Here is a 14,023-nt window from a genome sequence, read left to right as displayed (position 1 = left end):
CCCTGGGGGCGCAAGCATGGTAGGTGCTCAGGCGAAGGCGATAGGGGATCTGGCGGGTGGAGTGTCCTACGGGCCCGGACCTGACCTGTTGCCATCCCGGCTGTGAGAGTACTATAGGAAACACCAGTGAGAAGCAGAATTGGAAGGTGACAATAAACGCAGGGTCAGGTTGAGGATAGAAAGCCCAATTACTTAGTGGATAGAGAGATGGAAGGAAGTGGAGATGAGGCTGGAAAAAGAGAAGGTGGCAGCGAGATGCAGCCCAAACCTCTAGATGACCCATATTGGAAATCTAAAAAAAGCACCTTCCTGCGATTTACCCATCTGTGTAAATAGCTCCAGTCACTGGGGTCCCTCCCTGCCCCTGCACAGTGCTTCTGTGTGGAGCGCTGGTCACACACCACTGTCAGTTCTGAAATATGCCTCAACTGTGTCTTCTGCATTCTCTCTGCCCTCTTCTCGCTGCAGGCCTTTATTATCTCTTAGATGAAATAGTGTAACTCCACTCTTACGCACCTTACGATCCTGTTATTCCATAGGACTGCCCCTCTGGAGTTTCTCATTGTCTACTGGATTAAAGAACCTGACACCACAAATACGGTCCCACCCCACATTTCTTGTATATCTCTCCCCACTTACCTGTATCAACCCTACGTTTCAGTCAAGAGTAACTGGCCTTTTTTCGGTCACACTCGGTTGCTTTATACCTCTCTGCTTATGTTCTCTTTATTTAATCTGGATATACCTACCCATTTTAATTGTTGAAATCCTATCGTTTAAGGACCATTTCATATGCCACCTCCTTTCCTGATACCTTCAAGCCCATGTCATTCCTCCCTACTTTGAACACTCATATTTCCATAATATTCTGTGACTTGTCTTATTATGTGGAAATTTCTTAGAAACAGGAATTATAATCCACTGAATTTTTAAAGTCCTATATTTAAAACACAGTCCCTGGAACATACTAAACACTCAGTAGGAGTTTTAATAAACTATCATCTTGCTAAGTTTCCATAATCCTTGTAAAATAGGTATTATCTCCATTTACAAAAAAAAAAAAAAAAGTTAAGCAACTTACTGTAGACCACAGATAATAATTAGGAAAAATGGGATTGGAGCCCACATCTAAAGTTTATGCTTGTTCTTCTACACTCCACTGCTTCAGTATATGACCTTTATTCACATCTCTTTACCAAATATTTTTGGGTGGCCCATTATATGCAACATGCCATAGTTGGCATCTGAATCACAGTGACAAACATGATGGACATGGAGATTGCCTTTATGAACCTTATATCCCTTCACAGAATAGATGGTTATTAAATATTTATTGAATTAATTATAGTGGAAGGAAACAGTTTTCACAGTGAAGAAGACTGTAGTGAACAAAACAAAGATTGAAATATTCTAAGTCTTATCAAAAGGAAGGAGAAGGAGAAAAGAAGAAAAAGAGGAAGGAGTGGAAGAGGAAGAAGAAAAAGCAGGAGGAGGAGAAGAAGTGAAGGAAGGAAGGTAAGAAGGAAGGAAGGAAAGGAGGGAGGGAGGAAAATCTGTAAGTACTGATAGCTGAGAAACTCACACTTTCAATGTCCCTAGAAGCCTAAAAGGTCAGATATTTCAGAATTAAAAGTTACAGATAATAGAAATACTTACTAATATAAAATCAAGGGAAGATTATGAAGCTGTTTTCACAAAAGGCTTTAGATCAAGATTTGGAAAGTTTTGTTCCCAAATTCTGCTTAATTGAGAATTCCAATGAATATATGGGTTCAAAAGCAAACAAAAAGCTAATTGTCTGGTTTTATATACTTAAAACAACTTCTATATGGGTTCCAAAATGTATTTCAAAAGAATCTTTTATTGCACTTAACTCGTTATTTGTACTTAATGATAAATCACAAAATTTGGCATGGACACAAGAGAGAAGGCGAAAGTGGGAGATGGGGTCAAGGGAATCTATGTGCCTTCTTTTCTTGTGGGTATACTCTCAGAGCGAGGAGTTTATTAAAGTATAATTTTGGGGCACCTGGGTGGCTCAGTCAGTTAAGTGTCCAACTCCTGATCTTTGCTCAGGTCTTGATCTCAAGATCATGAGCTCAACCCCACGTTGGGCTCCATGTTGGGCATGAAGCCTACTTAAAAAAAAAAAAAAATTAAAAACTAAAGTATAATTTTAAGAGCCTCTTTTAAAGTAATGGATGGCCCATATTGCGATCTTGAACTCAAGACCCTGAGATCCAGACCTGAAACTGAGATTGAGAGTCAGACACTTAACCGACTGAGCCACCCAGGTGCCCTGGTACAAATTACCATCTCAATCCATATTACCCTTAGCATTTATCTATGTAACTGTGTTAGACCTCCAAGCTTCACTTTTCCCTCTTTTTATTGTCATGGGTCATGCATTAAGTCAGAGAATTATAACAACAACAAAAATAAGAAGAATAAGTACTTAAATAACTCTTTCTATGTACCAGACACTTTTCTAAGTGCTTTATTGATATTAACTCCTTTAATTCTCATAACAGTCCTATGAGAAAGATGTGTAGAATCTGCGTTTCACAAGGGATGAAGCTACAGAAACAGAAAGATTAAGCACCTGGCCTAAGTTCATGCAGCTTGGAAGTGGTGGAATTAGAATACGAAGTTTGAAATTTGGCTCCCAAGTGGATGCTCTAAACAACTCCACGATGCTAGCTTTATGCACCAACATAATATGTACTGCTTTGTATTAGCACATGTTGTGATTGCCTAAGCTTCTGACACTCCATTGCAAAAAATATTTCATAATCTCAACGAAAAATCATTTTTATTTACTTATTTATTTCCCATTCACTGTTCTCAGCTACTTTCAAAGTTATATCTTCAAACCTCAGGCAGTTTTCTCTCTCTTACATACTCTTTTTTTTTTTTTTTTTAATTTTAGGGATAGTGTTTTAACTAGTACCTTGCAAGTGATAATTGGCCACTTAACTTTGACAGATAATATGATTGATTATCTCTCCTGTCCAAGATCAAGAAATACTCAACACAAGGGTCTCTATGCTAGGCAAAGGGGTAGGCATCCAAGGTACAGAGTTCAATAAGAAAACAGACACAAACTGAACCTTTCCAGAAAATAGAGTCAGTGTTCTGAGTGAAATATGCAGAGGGTCCAGTGAGAAAGAGGTAGGGCATGGAGTTTGGATGCAGTACATTCTGAACAAGGGAAGGAAATGGTTTGAAGAAAGGCTATTTCAGCTAAGTGAGAATAAGAATGGAGGTTGACATGGATCAGGAGCAGAAAGTTTAATTAAGCAGAGATTTTTTTTTTAATGTTTATTTATATTTGAGAGAGAGAGAGAGCACGAGCAGGCGAGAGGCAGAGAGAGAGGGAGACACAGAATCCGAAGCAGGCTCCGGGCTCCAAGTTGTCAGCACAGAGCCCCATGGAGGACTCGAACTCTTGAACCACAAAATCATGACCTGAGCTGCAGTCAGATGCTTAACTGACTGAGCCACCCAGGTGCCCCTACTTAAGCAGAAACATTAAAGTACTGTGGAATATAAGAGATTTAAAAGGTGGGGCAGTCATAAGCAGGTTGGCAGAAAATCCCAAGTTTCTGTCACCCAAGGTGACATCTCACAGGGGCTAAAAGTCTCAGCTACTTCTCTTCTTTTGCTACTTTTGTTCAGCAGCAAAACTTAAAATTCTGCTTCTTGTCATGCCTAAAACTTCCTAGAGCTGCACCCCACAGCAGGAGCCTCTCTTGCAGTCCCGAAAAAGATCTCCACAGGAAAGGGTGCACACAATTCAACATGTCTTCTGCCCACCGAGCCTGTTTTCACTGTTTAACTGTGTTTTTGTTTGTTTTCTTCTTCACAGTTCCCCCATTCCTCTTCTTAGGCTTTCCCCCCACCCCCACCCCCAGCTTTGCAGAATCTGTTGGGAGTAGATATGAACTGTATTGGAATAATTTTTTTTTCTTTTAAAGGAATTTACTCTCCTCAGGAAAAAAGAATCCTCACACAATGTAGAAACAACCTATCTATAATCAGAGTGAGCGTCGTGTATCCCTGAGATTCTTAGGGATTCTTGGCCAAGGTGGCTGGTTCACAAGCCAATGAAAGACCAAGAAAGGAGGTGAAATGAAGGAGGGAAGGAAGAACGAATTTTGACTGAAATATGAGCACTATTTTTTCTCCCTCATTAACAAACCTGGTACTGGTCTCAGTTGATAAGAGTGGAGTGTGCTGTTGATGACAAAGGCTGTATCCAATTCACTTGTCATGTCCCAACAACTTTCTCCTGTTTACCATCATCTTTCCAATGCCATCTTCTCCTTCCAGCTTTGTATGGCTCCCAGTTGAGAGACAGCAGAAGATTGTAAGAGTGAGGGGGAAAGAGGAAGAGCTTGCAAGGATGTAGATAAGATCACACGAGGCAAGTGTGAAACAAAACAAAGAAGGGTAATGGCCCAAAGAGGCCCACCTCAGCTTTTCTGAGCAACCCCATAAATTGCCAAAGAGCAAAGTGCCCAGGGCTACACACCTGTAATAAATTTGGTTACAAGTAACAGAGAACTTAAACTAAAATATTTAACAAATATTTTTAAATATCGGTTTAAACAAAATAAGCATCCCTTTCTTTTTTGGGTAAAGGAAACTGAAGATAAGTAGTCTAGGATTAGCATGGCAGCCCAGGATGCTTCCAAGGACCCTTCTATCTGTCTGCTCCACCACCCTTAGCCTGTCTTCCACCCTCACAGTCACTTTGAAGTCCAAGAAGGCAGCTAGAGCTCCAGCCTTCACATCTGCATTTTCATCCTTCTGGAAGGAGCAGAATAAAAAACAAGAGGGCAAAAAAGAGTCCTTCCCAACTGAGTCAGCTCTCTTTTCAGTTTTTATCTCAATGACCAGAAGGCCTTATCTAGCAACAAAGGAGTTGGGGAATATAATCATTTTCACCAGCATTGTGCCCAGATCAAACCTGAAGAAAGGCTCCCACTTCTCTGTCTTTCTTGTTGTCCCCATACAGGGTGAGCGCACAATGAGGGTCCGATACAGTTACTGACCACTTAACTCAAAAACAGGAAACAATTTTTACTATCAAGAATATGGGGGCAAAGGAAAGGACATAAACCTAAAATCAAAGATGTTTTATAAACATGAGCTTAAAATGTCGATGGAACTCTTGTTAACACATAGAGTTGACTTTTAGCTAAATCCACCAGAAAGGAATACTGCTACAAATGGTCCAGTGTAAAGAAGCAATCCGGTAAACTAGCCAAGTGGGCTCTCTTTTTAAATCAAAGGGCCTCGGACACTTAGGTGGCTCAGTCAGTTAAGCATTGGACTCGTGATCTCTGCTGGGGCCATGATCTCACAGTTCCTGGGGTGAGGCCGGTGCTCCCTCAGGCTCAACAGCGGCGCCTGCTTGGGATTCTCTCTCTCTGCCCCTCCCCTGCTCGCGTACACGTGCTCTCATGCTCTCTTGCGCGCATGCTCCCTCTGTCTCTCTCTCTCAAAATAACTAAACAAAAAGGTAAAAAAAGAATAAAGGGTCTCAATGGTCTTATTCATTGCTCTCTCTTCAGCACCTGTGACACCTAAATGAATGAATGCGATACAGCATTTTTCTAAACAGTTGTCTTGATTTTCTCATTATCCAGACCCCCTGCTTTTTCCTGTGCATTTTTAAATACCTAGCAGGTTCTCTATGCTATTTTAACTCTGTACGACAATAGCTGTCTCCCCCCTTGGAAATTTCTTCTGCCTGTGAATCCTGCCTCCCTGAGGTTTCCAGCACTTTCTGCATGTCTCCCCTGGACTGAACTAAAGCTACAGTTAGTAACGCTTCCAAAACTCATGACTTCAAGGTCCAGTGAACACTGATAAATCTTGCAGTCTTGGCTCATACCTAAAATCTTACTTTTTTCTTCCCATTTTGCACTTTCTAGGCTTTGGGTAATTTGTGCTACTTCAGTGACAGCATGTTATGAGACATTCTTGGTAAAATCTCTCTAGCTGGGTCTGACATGTTGAAAGCTAATTTTTTCCTTCTCATGGAAAGTGAATAGGATTACTACTGCCCACCATTCTCAAGACAGACACTGCCAAGGCCTCTGTGCTTCTTTCAGAAAAATAGGCCACTCATCTTCCCCAAGGGAAAACGTAATACACCTGCAAATATTCTCTTCAGTGCCTCTTTTAGAACTACTGCTTTCTTGTTCTTTTGAAATATATGTCACTATAAATAACTCTAGGAAGAAATCTGACCCATGAACACCAATAAAAGTTATTGAAAGAAAATTATAATTGATGTCACTATGGGTTATAATTTTGCCCTCAGGAAGGTAATGAAGGCAGTCAGGACAACCTTTTTCCTTCCCTGGCCCTTTATGGAGAGAGTTTTTCTGGAAACTCTACAGGTGCTTGGCTTCCAATGGTGGACAAAGCCCTATGTCTCTATCTCATTCCTCCCCAAGGGAAACATCTTTCTTTTGGAATCTAGTACTGGTTGGACCACCAGATAATCCCAATTGTATTAAAGAGTTCAAAGCACTGGTGGCCATACCTGGCCATTGCATGACATTGTGTTTCATGGGGAATAAAGTGATAATGAAGCTGTTCAACTGGTCTCTGTCTTTAGGCTACCTTCTCGCTCCAACAAAAAGAAAAAGAGGGAAGAATGTTGTGGTACGGAGAAAGAAGGCCTCCTGATTCCAGCAGGCCTTAGGTGAAGTGAAGTGCTCCTCCCCGCTTTTCCACTTCCTCCTGATCTGTTTTCTCAAGCAGGCCCAGTGGAGTCTGAAACTTCAACCTGCCTCTTCGTTGATCCTGTTCCTTTTTTTACCAGAGAAAAGTAGTAGGACTTTCTTGCTTTGGGTTCCTAAAGGCAAAGACTGAGTCAAAAACTGGGGTGCAACAGCTTATTTGGGGATGATCCCAGAAAGTCAGAACAAAAATGCACAGTATAGTGGGAAAGAAGGAAAAGCCAATATCCAGCTAGTTGCCGTTGTGGACAAGTAGGGCTCAACCCTGCTGGGGAACCTCTGAAGAGCCCTGTAAAATGCGCTTCTGAAGGATAGTGGGATGCAGTGGGACCATTCATTCACCAACTCCAGTCCTTCTTTGGTTTAGAAATGCCCTCTGGAGCATACTTCCAGCTGTATGTGTACAAGGAGTGATGTACTGAAGCTTTGGAAAAACCTTGAGACAGAAAAGTTGAAAGACTTGCAAGTGAGCTCTTGAAGAGAGAAGCTTTTAGCCTGCCAGGAATTGTCTCCCACACTTGCAGTCGAAGGTGGTACATGGCAGGAAGGAGATACGGCAAGGAGTAACATGTCCTCTAGAAGGACTGCATTATGGGTTACCATGCCAGTCTTTCTGGTATTTTTATTCCTTTACCTTCCCATTGGGCCTCTTTTGATTGTTTCCCTAAGCTATTATAGAAGATGGCCTGAAATTATTATAATTTCCTTCTCATGGTTAGGCAATAGTATTCCATTCATCAATCACATTCTAAAGGTGTCTTATTTTCTTATTCTGGTTATCCTTGGACTTTGAGTAGGTCTGGCGTAGTTGTTGATGATTCTAACAGTGAAGCTCTGACTCTAATAAACACTGTTAAGCAGGAACTTGTATAGTCGTATGAAATCAACAAACATTTCTTGCAGTAAGTATTTCAAAGAAAGGACGAGAGAGCCGATGGGTAGTTAAATAGAAGTTCATGGAGCTTTTCTACACAGATGCAATTACTCTGTTTCCAGTATCTAAAATCTCATCTTTGCCAGACAGAGGAGTCATATTATCTGTGGGGGTTAGGTTCTAAAATCAGTGTAAAAATGGAATTCCAATAGGATGTTGGGACTTTTTTTTTTTAAACAGTATGGGGAGGGAAAATTTCAGAGTTAAAAATATTCTTGAAATCTCTTTATATTTCATAGGATATAGTGTACATGTTTTGTTTTTATAGATTTGACAGAAATTCCTATGCACCTGAGGTTTGAAACCTCTGACAATTGGTAGAGTCTATCTAAATATAGTTAATCATTTCCTACCTTTCTGCCCTTAAGACTGCACTATTAAATCCTAAAATGAATGGGAGCTAGGTAGTGAATGCTACTATGTTCCTGCTTGCCCACAGGGTTTCCCTAATTGGTGTCACCCCACTATATGCTATTAGATTTGAGATGTGTTTGTTGTCATGAATATTTATCCATTATTGGTGATATTTTCTTCCAGTTGGTCATGTGTCATGCCTTTTGCATGGCAAAAAGGTCTTTAAATGTTTTTGAATTTTATTTATTTTATTTTTTTTGAGAGAGAGAGAGACTCTGAACAGGGAGGGCAGAGAGAGGGGAACAGAGGATCCTAATTGGACCCTGGGCTGTCAGCAGTGAGCCCAATGCAGGGCTCAAACTCACAGACTGTGAGCTGAAGTCAGACACTAAACTGGCTGAGAAACCCTAAAAAAAATTTTTTTTTAATATATAATTTATTGTCAAGTTAGCTAACATACAGTGCATACAGTATGCTCTTGGCTTCGGGAGTAGATTCCTGTGATTCATCACTTACATACAACAGACAATGCGCATCCTGACAAGTGCCCCCCTCAAGGCCCATCACCCATTTCCCTGGCCCCCACCCCCCACTCCCCCACTCCCTTCCACCTTCAGTTTGTTCTCTGTATTTAAAAGTCTCTTATGGTTTCCCTCCCTCTCTGTAACTATTTTTTTTTTTTCTTTCTCTTCCCCCAGGTCTTCTCTTAAGTTTCTCAATTTCAACATATGAGTGAAAACATATATCTGTCTTTCCCTGACTGAATTATTTCACTTAGCATAATGCATTCTAGTTTCATCCTCGTCATTGCAAATGGCAAGATTTCATTCTTTCTGATGGCCGAGTAATATTCCACTGTATGTATACACTACACCATTGCTATTTAACATAGTATTGGAAGTCCTAGTTTCAGCAATCAGACACAAAAAGAAATGAGAGGCATCCAAATCGGCAAGGAGGAAGTCAAACTTACACTATTCACAGATGACATGATACTGTATGTAGAAAACCTCAAAGACTCCACCAAAATAATTGCTAGAACTGATACACGAATTCAGCAAAGTTGCAGGATATAAAATCAATGTACAGAAATCTGTTGCATTTCTATAGACCAATAATGAAGAAGCAGAAAGAGAAATCATAGAATCGATCCCATTTACAATTGCACCAAAAAACATAAGATACCTAGGAATAAACCTAACCAAAGAGGTAAAAGATCTATACTCTGAAAACTGTAGAACACTTATGAAAGAAATTGAAGAGGATAGAAAGAAATGGAAAAATATTCCATGCTTATGGGTTGGAAGAATTGGAAGAACAAATTTGTTAAAATGTCCATACTACCCAAAGCAATCTACACATTAATGTAATCCCTATCAAAATACCACAAGCATTTTTCACAGAGCTAGAACAAACAATCCTAAAATTTGTATGGAACTACAAAAGACCCCGAATAGCCAAAACAATTTTGAAAAAGAAAAACAAAGCTGGAGGCATCACGATTTCAGATGTCAAGCTTTGTTCCATTTACAAAGCTGTAATCATCAAGACAGTATGGTACTGGCACAAAAATAGATACATAGTTCAATGGAACAGAATAGAAACCCAGAAATGGACCTACAACTATATGGTTCTATAGGCGATAATCTTCAATAAAGCAGGAAAGAATATCCAATGGAAAAAAAAAAACAGTCTCTTCAACATAAATGCTATTGCAAAAACTAGACAGCGACCTGCAAAAGAATGAAACTGGACCACTTTCTTACACTATACACAAATATAAATTCAAAATGGATGAAAAACCTAAATGTGAGGGGCGCCTGGGTGGCTCAGTTGGTTAAGCATCGACTTCGGCTCAGGTCATGATCTCATGGTTCATGGGTTTGAGCCCCGCATCGGGCTCTGTGCTGTCAGCTCAGAGCCTGGAGCCTGCTTTGGATTCTGTGTCTCCCTCTCTCTCGGCCTTCCCTCCCCCCCCCCCCCCCCCCACTCTGTCTCTCTCTGTCTCAAAAATAAATAAAAAACATTAATTAAAAAAAATTAAAAAAAAAAAACAAAACCTAAATGTGAGACAGGAAACCATCAAAATCCTAAAGGAGAATGTAGTCGGCAACCTCTTTGACCTCAACCATAGCAACTTCTTAACTAGACACATCTCTGGAGCCAAGGGAAACAAAAGCAAAATGAACTATTGTGACCTCATCAAGATAAAACTCTTGTGGACAGCAAAGGAAACAATCAAGAAAACTAAAAGCAGGCTATGGAAGGTAAGAAGATATTTGCAAATAACGTATGTGATAATGGGTTAGTATCCAAAATCTATAAGGAACTTATAAGTCTCAACACCCCCCACCAAAATAAATAAATAAACAATCCAGTGAAGAAATGGGCAGAAGAAACGAATAGACATTTTTTTCCAAGGGACATCCAGACGACCAACAGACACATAAAAAGATGCTCAACATCACTCATCATTAGAGAAATACAAATCAAAACTACAATGAGATACCACCTCACATCTGTCAAAATAGCTGAAATTAACAGCTCAGAAACAACAGATGTTGGCAAGGATGTGTAAGGGGAACCGTCTTACACGATTAGTGGGAATGTAAACTGGTGCAGCCACTCTGGAAAACAGTACAAAAGTTCTTCAAAAAGTTAAAAGTAGAACTACCCTATGATCCAGTAATTGCACTACGAGGTATTTACCCAAAGGATGCAAAAATGCTGATTCGAAGGGGCACAAGCACCCTGATGTTTATAGCAGCACTATCAGCAATAGCCAAACTATGGAAAGAGCACAAATGTCCATTTACTGATGAATGGACAAACTATTAGAATTAATATATAAATTAATCAAGATCACTGACACAAGGATAATACTCTAAAAATCAATTATATTTTTATGTTCAAGCTTCAAATAAATAAAAATTGGACTTAAAAACACAGTGTTGGAGTGCCTGGGTGTCTTAGTCGGTTTAAGTGTCTGACTTCGGCTCAGATCATGAACTTACGGTTTGTGGGTTCAAGCCCTGCATCAGTCTCTGTGCTGACAGTTCAGAGCCTGGAGCCTGCTTTGGACTTTGTGTCTCCCTCTCTCTCTGCCCCTCCACTGCTCATGCTCTGTCTTTTTCTGTCTCAAAATAAATGAACATTAAAAAAAAAAAAACAGTATTATTTATAATAGCATCAAACCCATAAAATAACCACCAATAAATCTAGTAAAAGATATACAAAAGCTCTAGATGAAACTATAAAACATTATTGAGTTAAATTAAAGAAAACCTAGATAAATGGAGGGTTACGTCATGTTCACAGATTATAAATAAATATTTTAAAGATATCAACTCTATTTGCACTCATGAGTTCAGCGCAATTCTAATCTTTTTTTTTAAAAAGTCACATTTTTTGTGGAAATTCACAAGCTCACTCTAAAATTTGTATGAAAATGGGGCGCCTGGTTGGCTCAGTCAGTGAAGTGGCCAACTTCAGCTCAAGACATGATCTCACCATCTGTGAGTTCAAACCCATGTCGGGTGTCGGGCTCTGTGCTGACAGCTCAGAGCCTGGAGCCTGCTTTGGATTCTGTGTCTCCCTCTCTCTCTGTCCCTCCCCTGCTCACCCTCGGTCTCCCTCTGTCTCTTAAAAATGAATAAACGTTAAAAAAAATTTTAATTTATATGAAAATATATGAGGTAATCATGAAGAACAAATTTGTGGTAGTTACATACCTAGGCATATTTATAATAGATAAAATCTATTACAAAGCTACAGTAATTACAACATTATTATACTCACACTAGGAAAGACATACAGACAACTGTAATAAAATATAATTCAGAGACAGACTTACATATAAATGGTGACCTGGTTTTTGACAGAGCTGATACTTCGGTGCAGTACAGAAAGACTGGTCTTTTCAATGAATTATTCTAGGTCATTTCACAATCCATATAGAATATAAATATATAGAGATATATATATAATATATGTGTGTATATATATATATATATATATATATATATATATAAAGTAAGAACTTCTGTTCATTAAAAGACACCACTGAGAGAATGAAAAGGCAATCCACAGAGTAGAAGATAACTGTAATACATTTCGCAAAGGATTCTCATCAAAGGTATATAAAGGACTCTTGCAAGTCAATAGGAAAAGACAGAAAATACAATGAAAAAATAGGCAAAATTACTGAACAGATATTTCACGACAAGCAACATTGTGATGGCCAATAAACATTAAGAAAAGGTACTCAGTGTCGTTAGTTATCAGAGAAATGCAAACACCCACATATCCACAAAAATGGTTAAAATAGAAAAAGACTAACACTAACAACTGTTAGTAAAGAAGTAGAACAACTGGAACTCTCACATACTACTGGTGGGAGCATAAACTGATCCAACCATTTTGAAAAACTCTTTGGCAGCGTCTACCAAAGCTCAATGTATACATATTCTATGACCAAGCAAACACAACCCTAGATATATATCCAGCCCAAGTGTGGATCTCCATTCAACAAATAAAAGTATGAGAATATTTTTAATGGCTCTAAATTGGAAACCACCTAATTTCCATAAACAGTAGGATAGACAATCAATTTGTGATATATTTCCACAATGAAATACTGCATATATAGCAATGAGGACAAATGAGCTGAAACTATGTGCAACAATATGGAGAAATTTCACAAACATCATTTTAAGCAAAAAAAGCCAACACAAAATAGTAAATACTATGTGACTCAATTTACATAAAGTTTTGAAAAAGGCAAAACAAATCTGTGCTGTTAGAAGTCAATGCAGTGATTATATGTGGATGGGAGGAGGAGTTCCATTTCTTAAATTGGTTCTGCAGATGTTCTTTTGTGAAACTCTACACCTGTGATCTGTTCACTTGTCTTTACTGAAAAGAGAATTTTTAAAATGACACTGAGATACTATCGTTTATTGTTTATTAGATTGGTAAAAATCTAAAAGTTCGACAAAATCGTGTAATACCAAAGCAATGGGGACACAGGCACTGTAGCGAAGTATAAATTTACATCGTTGTAATTGTTATAACTCATATGAAGAGCTGCTGGATAATATCTGTCAAAACTGCACATGTGTATACCCTTTTACCCAGAAGTTACAGCTCTGGTTATCTACTGAAGGTTATACCTGCGTATGAAATGATGTGTGTATAAGGTTATGCATTGCATAATTTTTTGAAATAGAGACTTGTTGGCAATGACCCATATATATGTCCATATGTTACATCCGCACAAAAGAATACTATGTGAGTGCAAAAGAAAAAAGAAAGAACAAAGAGCTCTCTATTCACTAAACAATATTGTCAGTCAGTTTGGAATAGTGATTTAGCGCCTGAATTCTGGAGTCAGACTGCCTGGTTTCACATCCTGGCTCCACTACTTACTTTTCTTTTCTTTTTTCTTTTTTTCTTCTTTTTTTAGTTTATTTATTTTGAGAGAGACAGAGACAACACGAGTTGGGGAGGGGCAGAGACAGAGGGAGAGGGAAAATCCCAAGCAGGCTTCATGCTGTCAGCACTGAGCCCTGCTCAGGGCTTGAACTCACAAAACCAGATCATGACTTGAGCCAAAACCAGGAGTCGATCACTTAACCGATTGAGCCACCCAGGTGCCCCCTACTTACTTTTCTGTATCTGTATTTCCTCATCTTTAAAACACTACCTATCAGCAGAATTGTTGTGATGGTTAAATAAATAGTTAATTCATGTAAAGCATTCGGAAACAGTGCCCGACACAAAGTAAGCACTATGTAAGTGTATTCTTTTGTTATTGTTACTGATATAGCAAGATTTTCAATATATGTTAATTTAAAGAAAAGTTTGCAACACCGTGTGTTATATCCATTCTTTTGTGTAAAAAAGGGGATATGGAAAACGACATATTCTGGAGATATACCCAAGAAACCCCCCATGGGGAGGAGGGTGCTGGGAACAG

This window comes from Panthera tigris, chromosome A1 (assembly GCF_018350195.1).
Source record: "Panthera tigris isolate Pti1 chromosome A1, P.tigris_Pti1_mat1.1, whole genome shotgun sequence".
Lineage (NCBI taxonomy): Eukaryota > Metazoa > Chordata > Mammalia > Carnivora > Felidae > Panthera > Panthera tigris.
The sequence above is the reverse complement of the archived record's forward strand: the minus strand, read 5'-3'. Positions refer to the sequence as shown.